This window comes from Saccopteryx leptura, chromosome 7 (assembly GCF_036850995.1).
Source record: "Saccopteryx leptura isolate mSacLep1 chromosome 7, mSacLep1_pri_phased_curated, whole genome shotgun sequence".
Lineage (NCBI taxonomy): Eukaryota > Metazoa > Chordata > Mammalia > Chiroptera > Emballonuridae > Saccopteryx > Saccopteryx leptura.
Window position 1 is genome coordinate 4,073,095 of NC_089509.1, and position 13,875 is coordinate 4,086,969.

Consider the following 13,875-nt stretch of genomic DNA (forward strand, 5'->3'; position numbering starts at 1 on the left):
AGCACATGTTTGAGATTCTGACCAAAACACACAGAATCCAGCTCCAGTGTTCACAAATTGGCTATCAGTCTGAGGAGGCAACAGATTTAGCTAGCCTAGCTTTGGCAAGTCATTCAATTTCCTTATCCTTCAGCATTCTTGTCTGAAAAGTGAAAATAAGAATGCTTAGCTAGCCTGACCAGGCAGTGGCACAGTGGGTAGAGAGAGTATTGGGCTGGGAGGCTGAAGACCCAGGTTCAAGATCCCAAGGTCACTGGCCTGAGCATAGGATCATCAACGTGACCCCAGAGTCACTGGCTTGAGCAAGGGATCACTGGCTTGGCTGGAGCTCTTTACCCCCAAACAAGGCACATATGAGAAAGCAATCAATGAACAACTAAGGTGATGCAACTCTGAGTTGATGCATCTCATCTCCCTTTTGGTCTGTTCCTCTCCCAGGAAAAAAAAAAAAATCTATCTAATCCTATTGAGCATAGTATAGACCAGGGGTCGGGAACCTATGGCTTGCAAGCCAGATGTGGCTCTTTTGATGGCTGCATCTGGCTCACAGACAAATCTTTAATAAAAAAAATAACATTAAAAATATAAAACATTCTTGTGTATTACAATCCATTCATTTCCTACCGCTCATGTTCATGGTTGCGAGTGGCTGGAGCCAATCACAGCTGTCCTCTGGGACAATACAAAATTTTTATTGGATAATTCATAACATACATGGGTCATTGTATGGCTCTCATAGAATTACATTTTAAAATATGTGGCATTCATGGCTCTCTCAGCCAAAAATGTTCCCGACCCCTGGTATAGACCATTTGCAGAGCCCTTTGCTGTGTCTCTATGGACGTGGTGAATGTTATATGGAATCTTCACTGTGCCCATTCAGGAAAGGTATTACTTTTCATTTTATAGATGAGGACATGAGGAGTCATGGAAGCTATATAACTTCCAAAATCACACGGCGATAACTGATGACCCCACAATTTCATCCTGAATTATCTGACTTTATAATCTGTAGTGTCGTTCTGTGCCACATTATTGTCAGACTTTGTACAGCCACCCAATTCTACTTCAAGTAAAAATTAGTGAGCTTTTAAAAGTATATGTAAATATATGTTTTAAAGTTATGAAGTAAATATTGCAACAGATGGCATCTGGTTATGACAAAACCTTAAAAATTATCCTCAAATAGTTGAAGTTTGAAAAGCGCTGGTTTTTATAGGAATACAGGATCAATTCTACTGCATAGAGAGCAATGTGGAACACACCTATGAAGCAGTCACACTTTACATTGATCTTGTTATGTTGTCCCTTCAACACAGGACAGTAAACTTCCCCTCCTTCTCCATTTGTTATTTTACTAGGTATTCTGTCTTTCCAGAAGCAGCGTGTAGATTTAGTTGACATGCACATGAGGTCAGACCACATGCCCAGCATTTGATTAGGGATGAGACATGCTACTGGGTCAGCCAATGCTTTATCAGCCTCCTTGAATGTACAGTGTGAACCAGATTACCCTCCTCCATGTTCCTGGGCCAATATCCACCCTAGAGTCCATGACATTGCATTTTTATTTAATTTAAATGTCTTTCTTCCCTCTGCTGAATGGTGATTTTTTTTTTCAAATAAATTAGAGAAATTTAAGCTAAATTGTAAAGGACAGGACTTAATAGTCAATATTAGGTCAGATGATATGAGAGTCTCAGATGCCAATAAGTGAACAAAAAAGCCCCTTAAAGCCCTGTGAATATCAGAAATGTCTGGGTCTTGGAACCAGGTAGACAGCTTTAAAAGGCACCTCTTCACCTTACTATTCTTTGTCCCTGGAAATATTTTATAACTTTGTCTCATATGAATGTGAGAGTGTGTTAGTTATCTATAGCTGTGTAACAGATTATAGAAAAATTTAGTGGTTGTAGACATCTATTAGTCTCTGTTTCTAAGAGTGTAGTATCCAGAGGACTTGGCTGGATGATTCTGACTGGAATAGCTGTTGGCAGGGATTGCCATTTTTCCAAGGTTCCACTGGGGGTGGGTCTGTTTCCAAGCTCACTTGGGCTATAGGCTGCCTTCAGAAAGCCCATTTGCTGGGTATAGAAGGAAAATATCTGAACATGATAAAGGCCATATACGATAAACCATCAGCCAACATCATAGTAAATGGCATAAAACTGAGGACTTTCTACCTTGAATCAGGAACAAGACAGGGTTGTCCATTCTCTCCACTCTTATTTAATGTGGTGCTAGATTCTGCCCAGAGCAATCAGACAAGAGAAAGAAATAAAAGGCATCCATATCAGAAAAGAAGAAGTAAAGGTATCACTTTTTGCAGATGATATGATCCTCTTATACATTGAAAACCCCAAAGACTCCACAAAAAGATTACTAGAAACAATAAACCAATACAGTAAGGTCACAGGATACAAAATTAGCATATAAAAGTTCATAGCCATTCTATATGCCAACAATGAAATATTAGAAAACGAACTCAAAAAAATAATCCCCTTCACAATTGCAACAAAAAAAATAAAATACTTATAAAATACCTAAGAATAAACATAATAAAGAATGTAAAGGACCTATATAACAAAAACTTCCTTTTCTTGTAAAAGGAAATCGAAAAAGATACAAAGAGATGGAAAAATATTCTTTGTTCTTGGATAGGAAGAATAAATATAATCAAAATGGCCATATTACCCAAAGCAATTTATAAATTTAATGCAATTCCCATAAAAATTCCTATGACATTTTTTAAAGAAATGGAACAAAAAATTATCAGATTTATATGGAATTATAAAAAACCCCGAATAGCCAAAGCAATCCTAAGGAAAAAGAATGAAGCTGGGGGCATTAAAATACTTGACTTCAAACTATATTATAGAGCCATGAAAGTCAAAACAGCATGGTATTGGCAGAAAAATAGACACTTAGACCAATGGAACAGAATAGAAAGTCCAGAAATAAAACCACATATATATGGTCAAGTAATTTTTGATAAAGAGGCCAACAACACACAATGAAGAAAAGAAAGACTCTTCAACAAATGGTGCTGGGAAAACTGGAAAGCCACATGCAAAAAAATGAAACTCGACTACAGCTTGTCCCCTTGTACTAAAATTAATTCAAAATGGATCAAAGACCTAAATATAAGACCTGAAACAATAAAGTACATAGAAGAAGACATAGGTACTAAACTCATGGACCTGGGTTTTAAAGAGCATTTATAAATTTGACTCCAAAGGCAAGAGAAGTGAAGGCAAAAATAAATGAATGGGACTACATCAGACTAAGAAGTTTTTGCTCAGCAAGAGAAACTGACAACAAAATAAACAGACAGCCAACTAAATGGGAAATGATATTTTCAAACAACAGCTCAGATAAGGGCCTACTATCCAAAATTTACAAAGAACTCATAAAACTCAACAACAAATGAACAAACAATCCAATAAAAAAAAGGGAAGAGGACATGAACAGACACTTCTCCCAGGAAGAAATACAAATGGCCAACAGATATATGAAAAGATGCTCATCTTCAGTAGTTATTAGAGAAATGCAAATCAAAACTACAATGAGATACCACCTATTAGATTAGCTATTATCAACAAGACAGATAATAGCAAATGTTGGAGAGGCTGTGGAGAAAAAGGAACCCTCATTCACTGTTGGTGGGAATGCAAAGTAGTACAACCACTATGGAGGAAAGTATGGTGGTTCCTCAAAAAACTGAAAATAGAACTACCTTATGATCCAGCAATCCCTCTACTGGGTATATACCCTCAAAACTCAGAAAAATTGATACGTAAAGACACATGTAGCCCCATGTTCATTGCAGCACTGTTCACAGTGGCCAAGACATGGAAACAACCAAAAAGCCCTTCAATAGAAGACTGGATAAAGAAGATGTGGCACATATACACTATGGAATACTACTCAGCCATAAGAAATGATGACATCAGATCATTTACAACAAAATGGTGGGATCTTGATAACATTATATGAAGTGAAATAAGTAAATCAGAAAAAAACAAGAACTACATGATTCCATACATTGGTGGGACATAAAAACGAGACTAAGAGACATGGACAAGAGTGTGGTGGTTACAGGGGTGGGGGGGAGGGGGCATGGGAGGGAAGGAGGGAGAGGGGTAGAGGGAGGGGGAGGGGCACAAAGAAAACTAGATAGAGGGTGATGGAGGACAATCTGACTTTACGTGATGGGTATACAACATAACTGAATGACAAGATAACCTGGACATGTTTTCTTTGAATATATGTACCCTGATTTATTGATGTCACCTTATTAACATTAATAAAAATTTATTTATAAAAAAAAGCCCATTTGCAAGCTGACCCCATGACCTCTGCAGAAAGCCACCACCTCATGAAATAACAGTACTCTTAACCCAGAGAGAGTGATCCACAGATGGTGATAAAAAACCACTGACACAAGCTTCAGTCTTCTGTGACCTTGTCCTGGAAGTGTCCTAGCTTCACCTCTGCCATAGTCTGTTCATTAGAAACAAGTCTATAAGTCTCGTCCTTACTTAAACCAAGAGAATGCTACAAGGGTGTGGGCAGTAGAAGTCATGCATCAGTGGGTACCCTCTTAGAGTCCACCTGTAGTATAAGATAGAAAAAAAAATGTCTTACATCACAAGACTACAATAGCAGTTAAATCAGACAGTACATCTAGAATCCTTAGTGCAGTGTTGAGAAGCTATTTAGCAAACTCTTTTCTTTCCATACTTACTCAATACCTATACCTAGAAGAGGTCCTGTGCTGTAGAGTCATAGAGCTAATAAGTGAATTTGCACAGTCACAGAACTTTTGTAAAATTTATAAGATTTTCTATAACACCAGTAAATTAATAACTTAAAAAACATAATGTTTTTTATGTGCAGAGTTATAAAGTTGAACCTCAATCCTCCTTATTGGAAGAAGAAAAATGTAACCTGGCACAGGACCATTTCTATCTAACGGTGAGATGTTTAAGCACAGACTTGCTGGTGTCAAGTAAAAAATGAGGCTTCAATACAGAGTGGCCCTTTGCTCTGAAGCGTGCAGGTGCTGCCTTTACTATTAAGCACATTATCAGCCCATTAAGATGTGTCTATGAGTGAGACAGTAGCTGGGAAAAGCTGCCAGTTAGCCAGCCATGGAAGAAGAAGAATCACCAGTTATTTCAGAACTGTTATTCAAAAAACAAATTTGAGGAGGCTTTAAAATGTACTGCCTGGGTTCTGGACTGTGTCTCAAGAGTCTCTTACTTAATTCATTTCTCAATTTCAGAAAATTTGAACTTCTTTAATTTGTCTTTGAAATGGATAAAGGTTGTTTGTTTGTTTATTTGGTCTGCTTGCATTTTTCTACATGGGGGAAAAAAGACAGAAAAACAAACAGAATCAGTCACACAAAACAGCTTTGGAGGAAACATATTTCCCAGATACTTGAGATGATAATATTTGCTTTATAAGAGATGAAAAATTCCATATAGAAGAAACCAGAAAATAATGACCATTGTCCCAATAATTTAAAGAAAAAAATGGGGTTCCTCTTGACATATGGTCCATCATGGAATATAGAAAATAGCACTACACTTTATTCATTGGACAGGGAAACCAGATATTTCAAGATTTATTTCAATATAGTTCAAATGTTTCTAACACCTTAGGTCATAAAGAGATGATAGTCTCCATGGAAATGGCCAGACACTAGTGCCTGCTTCATTTGCTCCTGTTTCAAGAAATCTGTGCCATGTGCATGGCTTTTGGGGGAAGTTATTTTGGCATTTTTGCATTGGAGATAAGGGAGAGGAATGCAAACTAAATGCATCCTCAAAATAGAAGGGAACTTAATATTAGGGGATGAAGTTTCCAAAAGATGAAAGACAACAGTGTGATCCTTCTTTGTATTTCTTTTTTTTTTTTCCTATTTTTGTCATCTTCTTTCTTGAAAGCCTTATTCATGTGGACATGAGAAGAAGCCAAGGACACCATGTCAGTGGACGTGACATGTGAAGGTAGAATCAACAATGCTATGGGTCTCTTGAAGGCCTGACCTTGAGCTTGGACCTGCAATGCAATGAAAATAATACACTCTGAACACATATGAGTTATTGTGTTCCCAACATACACAGGAGCCAACTGAGAATCAGAATCAAGTTAAAATGGCCAAGATGGTGTCTCAGGCCTCTGGATTCCCAAGTTTGTTGTCTTTATGCTGTACCTTTCTGCCACCCATATTCTTAGTTTTACAATGCCAATTGCTTAAATAATTCAAATGTAAGGAGATCTTGCTATAGGTCAAACACCTACAGACAAATGTATAATGGTCTAATAATGAAAATGGGGTTTTCCCAAAGTGGTTTACTTGATAGTACTATCATAGACAGATTTTTGAGTCCACTAGGATTGGCATGGATGGGGAAATTATTATCTTTATAGACTTGTGATCTAATTTAGCTAAGGTAGCCTGTATAATATCATATAGTAAATTATACATAGCTATCTGTCAACACACACTCACCCACAGCAACATTTATTTAGTATATCCAATATACTTTCCAAAAACTTATTAAAATGCTCAGTGTTGCCTGACCGGGTGGTGGTGCAATGGATAGAACATCGGCCAGGGATACTGAGGACCCAGGTTCAAAACTCCAGGTTCACCAGCTTGAGTGTGGGCTCATCTGGCTTGAGCATAGGCTCACAAGCTTGAGCCAGGGTTGCTGGCTTGAGCTAGGGAACATAGACATGACCCTATGGTCGCTGGTCTGAAACCCAAGGTCATTATCTTATAGCCCAAGATGATTGGCTTGAGCAAGGGGTCACTGGCTCTGTTGGAGCCCCCAGTCAAGACACATATGAGAAACAATGAACAACTTCATTGCCACAACTATGAGTTGATGCTTCTCACCTCTCTCCCTTCCTGTCTGTCTGTGCCTGTCTGTCTGTCTGTCCTTCTCTCTCTCTTGCTAAAAAAATTGCTCATTGTTGATACCATGGTAAGAATATCATCTAATCAGTAAGGGTACTAGGTGTCATAAGGTTCTAGAAAGAGTCTATCTGCTTCCAAAGACTTTGACCTGTATTGTACAGCCTTTCCCATTCTAGTCACCCTGGGCCCAGACACCACATGGGAATTGGGGTGGGGGTGGGGGGCTGCTCAGGAGCAAGGGCTCCTGACACATGGTCAGCTTTGCCGTTCATTTCCCCTTTCAGGGGTCAGAACAGCCATTTAAGCAAATCTTCATTTAATGAACAAATACCTGGTTTTCTACTTCAAGCATTTCAAATCTCAATTTTTTTGACACTTCTTCTGAGGTACTGTGTGTCATGGGGATTCTACCTCTCAAGTCCACTTCTGTTCACAGATACTGTGTTCTATTTTTTAATAAAGGAAATGGCTGCTATTTTAAAGACTCTTAAAAAAAGATGCTTAGAACAGAATCTGGTATTGTCCAAACCAACCTGAATTGCTAAAAAAAAAAAAAAAAAGCAAAAACCAGAAAGTTCTACAGAGGTAACAGAGACACCTGGTTTGTTTCTTTGAAGAACCAGGACAGAGTGTTTTTAACTTTGTGTAAAACATTAAATATGCTAAAGAAAAAGCTGACACTATTATAATAATCCTGAAAGTGATCTACATGTAATGTTATATTTATTTTTCTAATGGGAAAATACTAGGGAATGAAAATAGGATAAAAAAGGTAGGGGCTTCAGTCACCAAAGTTTGAAGTCTGCACTTTTTACAGTGTTGTTTCTCCAAATGTCAGCTTCCCACTGAAAAGCAAGTCTGAGAAAAGGGCTTGAACTCGGGAGTCGGAGTTCAGAGCTACAACTAACTGTTCTGCATGGATGCAGAGTATAAGTTTTGTTCTGTTAGTTTCCATTATGAAAGGAGAAAATTGGTCTAGAATTGCTCAAGTCCCTTCTAGACCCCGACATGAGTTCTTAAAGAAAAATAGGTCAACCCAGTTCCTTATCCTCAGAGAAATCATTAGCCCAAGAATCTTCTTTTGAATATGGGCTAAGTGGCCTGATTACAGTTATTCAGGGCCAAGCCCTCTGCCAGAGGTCATGTTTCTCAACTCTCAAAATTGTAACCCATGCAAAGGTCCAAATCTAACTTTTTTTTGTAAACTCCTATTAAAACATGAGCACTTCTCCAAAGAGGATATGCAGAAGGCCAATAGATGTATGCAAAGATGTTCAACATCACTAATCACCACAGAGATTTAAATTAAAACCACAATGAGATAGCACCTCACACCTGTCATCAATAAATTCACAAAAAAATGTTGGTAAGGATGTGGAGAAAAGGGAACCTTCAGGCACTGTTGGTGGGAATGCAGATCGGTGCAGCCACTGTGGAAAGCTGTATAAAATGAACTCAAATAATTAAAAATGAAACTGCCTTATGACCAACAATTGCTCTTCTGGAAATACATATATCCAAAGAAACCTAAAACACTGATTTGAAAGACTGTATGCACCATGTTTATTGCAATGTGTTATTCACAACAGCCAAGATTTGGAAGCAGCCCAAGTGCCCACCAGTAGCTAAGAGGATGAAAATTATGTGGCACATTTGCACAATGGAATATGACTCAGCCATAAAAAGAAGGAAATCTTACCTTTGTGACAGCATGGATGAACCTGGAGAGTATTATGCTAAGTGAAATAAGCCAGACAGAGAAAGACAAGAACCATTTGATCTCACTTATAGGAATCTAATGAACAAAATAAATTAACAAACAGATTCATGGATACAAAGAAAACACTGACAGCTGTCAGAGGTGAAGGGGTTGGGGGTTGGGTGAAAAAGGTGAAAGAATTAATCAAAGAAAAAAAAGCTCATAGACACAGACAACAGTGCAGCGGGACAGGAAGTGGAGGAAGGTGGAAGAGATTAGAGGGGGGATAAATGGTGTTGGAAAAAGACTTGACTTGGGGTGGTGAACACACAAGGCAATATACAGATGACATTATGGAATGACACACCTGAAACTTATGTAGTTTTATTAACCAATGTCACCCAAATAAATTCAATTTAAAAAATCACACTAGAATACTGTGTTTGTGTGTGTGTGTGTGTGTGTGTGTGTGTGTGTGTGTGATGGTTATGAGGTTATCAGAATACATAAGACACTCAAACTGTATTAATAGAGGTACTGGAGCTATTTCATGTGGAGAGAAAACAAGACAGAGATATAATAAGGGGCTTTAAACATGGGATGAGCTTTCCCATAGATGAGGCTTTTATGTATTGATGTCACTGCGGGAAGTAGAACAAGCACAATAAGACCAAATGGCAGGGAAAACACTTTTTTTTTATTAAAGAATATTCTACTCAGAACTTTCCAGCTTCACAATATGCTGCTTTATCACTAAAACTGCAATCTCAGAGTAGAATTTTCATGATTAAGGAATGAGTCTCAGAATAACTGAGTGGAACCCAGAAGATAGAAGAGCAGATCACACACACTTTCAGTCAGGCAGCAGGGCACTGCCAGTGGTTATGAAAAGGTGAAAGCCAATCACCTGACACAGGACAGAATTCCTGGGCAAAAGAAACACAACTGGCGAAGTTCCAGAAATCAACCAGATGCTGTCAAAAGTTTTCAGTGCAGGCTAATGGCTTATGGAGAAGCCATCTCAGCTAAGCCTATTTAATTTCTCATAGGCACAAGCAACAGTGCTCATCATATCCCTCTGTCACATTGTAATTGCCCAATATTGTGATTGTACATCGAACAGGAAGCATCAGAAAGCTTTCCAAAAACAACAATTAAGCAATCCATATTAATCAGTAGTTAATTTTCTATACTTACTAGAGGGATGTGTCTGACTTATTCTTTCTCTAGCTGAAGAGGTAATGAAATTCTAGCAGTTTAGCCTTAATCAGCAGCCATAAAGAATATTTGATGATTATTTTTTTTTTGTAATTATAATTTTATTTTTTTAATGGGGCGACATCAATAAATCAGGTTACATATATTCAAAGATCAACAAGTCCAGGTTATCTTGTCTTTCAATTATGTTGCATACCCATCACCCAAAGTCAGATTGTCCTCTGTCACCTTCTATCTAGTTTTCTTTGTGCCCCTCCCCCTCCCCCTTTCCCTCTCCCTTTCCCCCCTTTCCCCGTAACCATAAAAGTGAAACTAAGAGACATTGATGATTATTTAACACTGTGTTTGAATTAAATAAGTCATCATAGAGCTACTGTCAACACCATCCTACTTATTTTTTAGAATTATCTCAATTGAGAGTTTCTCTCAGGAAATTTTTCTGTAACAGGTCAAATGCCCTGTTATCCAGTCTTCTAAATCTTTTTCTTTGTAGAATTGAGCCTAAATAATAAGTGAACTTATGTAAGTGTATATACTCTATGTATGTATTAGTTTTTTTAGGGCTGCCATAACAAAATACTATAGGTTAAGTGACTTAGAAATTTATTTTCTTATAGTTTTTGAGATTAAAATTCAAGGTCAAGGTGTCAGTAGGTTTGACCTCTTTGTAGGGTCTCTCTCTGGGCTTGTAGATGATCGTTTTCTCCTCATGCCTTCACCTGATCTTCCCTCTGTGACCATCTGTTTCCCAATCTCCTCTTCTTGCAAGGACACCAAGCATACCAGATATGGGCCCACTCATATGACCTCATTTTACCTTAATTACCTCATAAAAGTCTTATTTCCAAATACATGCACATTCTCTGGTACTGGGGGTTAGGACTTCAGCATATGAATTTGGGGGGGGGCACAGTTCAGCACATAAGAATGGTTGTTAATCATATGTCTATATAGTAATTGTTTGTTCAATGTTCCTCTTGCCGCCAAACTGTATGGATTCTTTGGAATAAGAACACTGTCTGTCTTGCTTACCACTGCCCAAGGCTTAATACAAAACTTTGCTTATAACAGAAAAATAATGTGACTATTTTCTGCATGTATAAGTACTAAGTGATGATTTCTCTAAGTGAATGACCTCCAAAACAGTTCTAAAAGATAAAATCTTAACACAAAATAAAAAAGAATTAGTAGTGATTTTAAACAAACATTCATGTTGTTACAATTAAATGTTGCAGACACTGTCAAAACCAGGAATGAGATCTAGTCAGAGGAAGTATGAACCAGAGAAGGCCAGTGGAATTTCTAGAACTGGGCACAAGGCTGGAAGAGCTGCACTGTGAAAAACAGAAGTATTCAACCTCGTGAATACTGACGGCCAATGGTTTTAGTCTAAAGCCCGGCAGTTAACACCGCTGCTCCCCAAACATTGTCCTTTTATCTTTTTTAATTGATTTTTGAGAGAGAGAGAGAGAGAGAGAGAGAGATTAAAAAAAAAACACATTGATTTGTCCACTTATTCATACATTCATTGGTTGACTCTTGCATGTGCCCTCACTGGGGATCGAATGTATGCTTGGCATGACAGGACAACAATCTAATCAACTGAGCTACCCAGCAAGGGCCTGTATTCTTTTTTCTTTTCTTTTCTTTTCTTTTCTTTTCATTTCTTTTTCCTTCCTTCCTTCCTTCCTTCCTTCCTTCCTTCCTTCCTTCCTTCCTTCCTTCCTTCCTTCCTTCCTTCCTCCCTCCCTCCCTCCCTCCCTCCTCTTTCTTTCTTTCTTTCTTTCTTCCTTTCTTTCTTTCTTTCTTTCTTTCTTTCTTTCTTTCTTTCTTTCTTTCTTTCTTTCTTTCTTTCTTTCTTTCTTTCTTTCTTTCCTTCCTTCCTTCCTTCCTTCCTTCCTTCCTTCCTTCCTTCCTTCCTTCCTTCTTTCTTTCTTTCTTTCTTTCTTTCTTTCTTTCTTTCTTTCTTTCTTTCTTTCTTTCTTTCTTTCTTTCTTTCCTTCCTTTCATCAAGTGATAGGCAGGAAGACAGAGAGACAGACTTCTATATGCACCTGACTGGGATCCACTCAGCAACTTCCAACCTGGGCTGATGTTCTGCCCATCTGGAGGCACTTTTCTGCTGCTTGGCAACTGAGTGATTTTAGCAACTTAGATGAGGCCATGGAGCCATCCTCAGTGCCCGGGGCCAATTTTTTCATTCGAGCCATGGCTGTGGGAGGTGAAGAGGGGTGGAAGGGGAGAGAAGCAGATAGTCACTTCTCCTATATGCCTTGACCAGAAATCAAACCCTGGACTTTCCCATGCAGTGTGAGGTTCTACCGCGGAGCCCACCAGCCAGGGTGGGGCCTGTTCTTTTCCATACAAGCCATTTGTATCTAGTCACCATGTGCATAACAAGTAAACAATGGTAACTTTGCAAACTCAATCCTCTGCTTCAATTAAGTTGTCATTAATGTCTCTGTGCTTTAGCTAAGTTAATGTTGATGAGAAAACCCCATTATTAGGGAATACAAACATAGATAGACATGAAGCTATTACTGTCCCAGCAAGCTGTCTGACTGAATACAGACTGTGAGTTTCAGAAGACCAAAAATTAATGAAGCATTCCATTTATGACAGTGGTCCCCAACCCTCGGGCCACAGACCAATACCGGTCCATGGGCCATTTGGTACCGGTCCTCAGAGAAAGAATAAATAACTTACATTATTTCCGTTTTATTTATATTTAAGTCTGAATGATGTTTTATTTTTTAAAAATGACCAGATTCCCTCTGTTACATTCATCTAAGACTCACTCTTGTCACTTGTCTCGGTCATGTGATATATTTATTTGTCCCACCCAGTCCGTGAAAATATTTTCTGACATTAAACCTGTTCGTGGCCCAAAAAAGGTTGGGGACCACTGATCTATGGGAGCCTGAGAAACGCAATGCCTGCACTTCAAGGTATTGAGCAGAGGTGGGAAGGCTTACCAAAGCTGTGATGTCTTGGGGATCTTTAGCTCTTTAATGACTGAGTAATGACAAAGGAAGCACTTTATTTAACTACTGTTTGTTCTTCAACCTTCACTGCAAAAAGCAATAGAAGAACCTAGATTTTTATTATTACAGAAGAATAATCCAATAGTCAGATCTGCTATCATCTCTTTTGATCTTTCATAGGTTCTACTTTAATATTTCTCTCACAAAATTTACTCTGCCTCCATTTAACTCTGGAGGTTGTTGAAGTGTTTCTTTTGTGCTGGTGCTATATTCAAACCTGAGAATGTTGGGAGGGATGACAGTGGAGCCTTTATAATGCAATAGGTCACACTCAGGGTACTGGGGTTCCTTCAAAGAGAGGTACCAGGATAGGCAAGAAAGGAAAGGCTTCCTAGAAGTAGGAAGAACACAGTTTGACTTTCAAAAATCAACAGAATTTGTCCAAGCAAAAATACAGAAAGGAAGTTTTCCAACAAGAGGGAAGAAATAAGAGGAGATCTAGAAGGGTAAGACTTCACAAATGGTTTTATGTTCAAGTTATTTCCATGGTTGTAAGTAGACTCTTTAGGGACTCTGCTCTGGACTGGGCTGCAGCTTTGCATGTCCATGTGTAGTGTAATAGTTGATGCTTAGAAGTCCCAAGACAGCCATTGAGTTCCCAAGATTCTATATTCAAACCATAAAGAAGGATACACTAAAATATTATGAAGGCTGAAATATAAAGATCTGTTAAGAATATGACTGTAAAAGAGAGAGAAAGAAACAGAGAGAGAGAAAGTGCCAAGGCTCTACAACCTCAGATTTACTCCTTTAAACCAGTCATTCCAAACCAGGAGAAGCTCCCTATTCTCCCATATCCCAACCTCCTATTACCCTACCCCACTCAGTGAACTTCTGCTAATGTCTGGTGACAGTTTTGGTGCTGGATATGGGGACATGTTACTAACATACAGTGAGCCTATGATTCTGCTCAACATCCCATTTCTCTTGGCACACATGACTAACAACAAAGAATAGTCTGGCCTACAATACCCAGTGCC

At 38.5% G+C, this 13,875-nt stretch overlaps 1 protein-coding gene across 3 annotated transcripts in view; it reads left to right on the forward strand.

Moving 5' to 3' along the window:
* CNTNAP5 (contactin associated protein family member 5) overlaps positions 1–13,875 on the forward strand; it is an 855,485-nt gene that overhangs the window by 430,625 nt on the left and 410,985 nt on the right. The gene's annotated exons all lie outside the window — the stretch shown is intronic.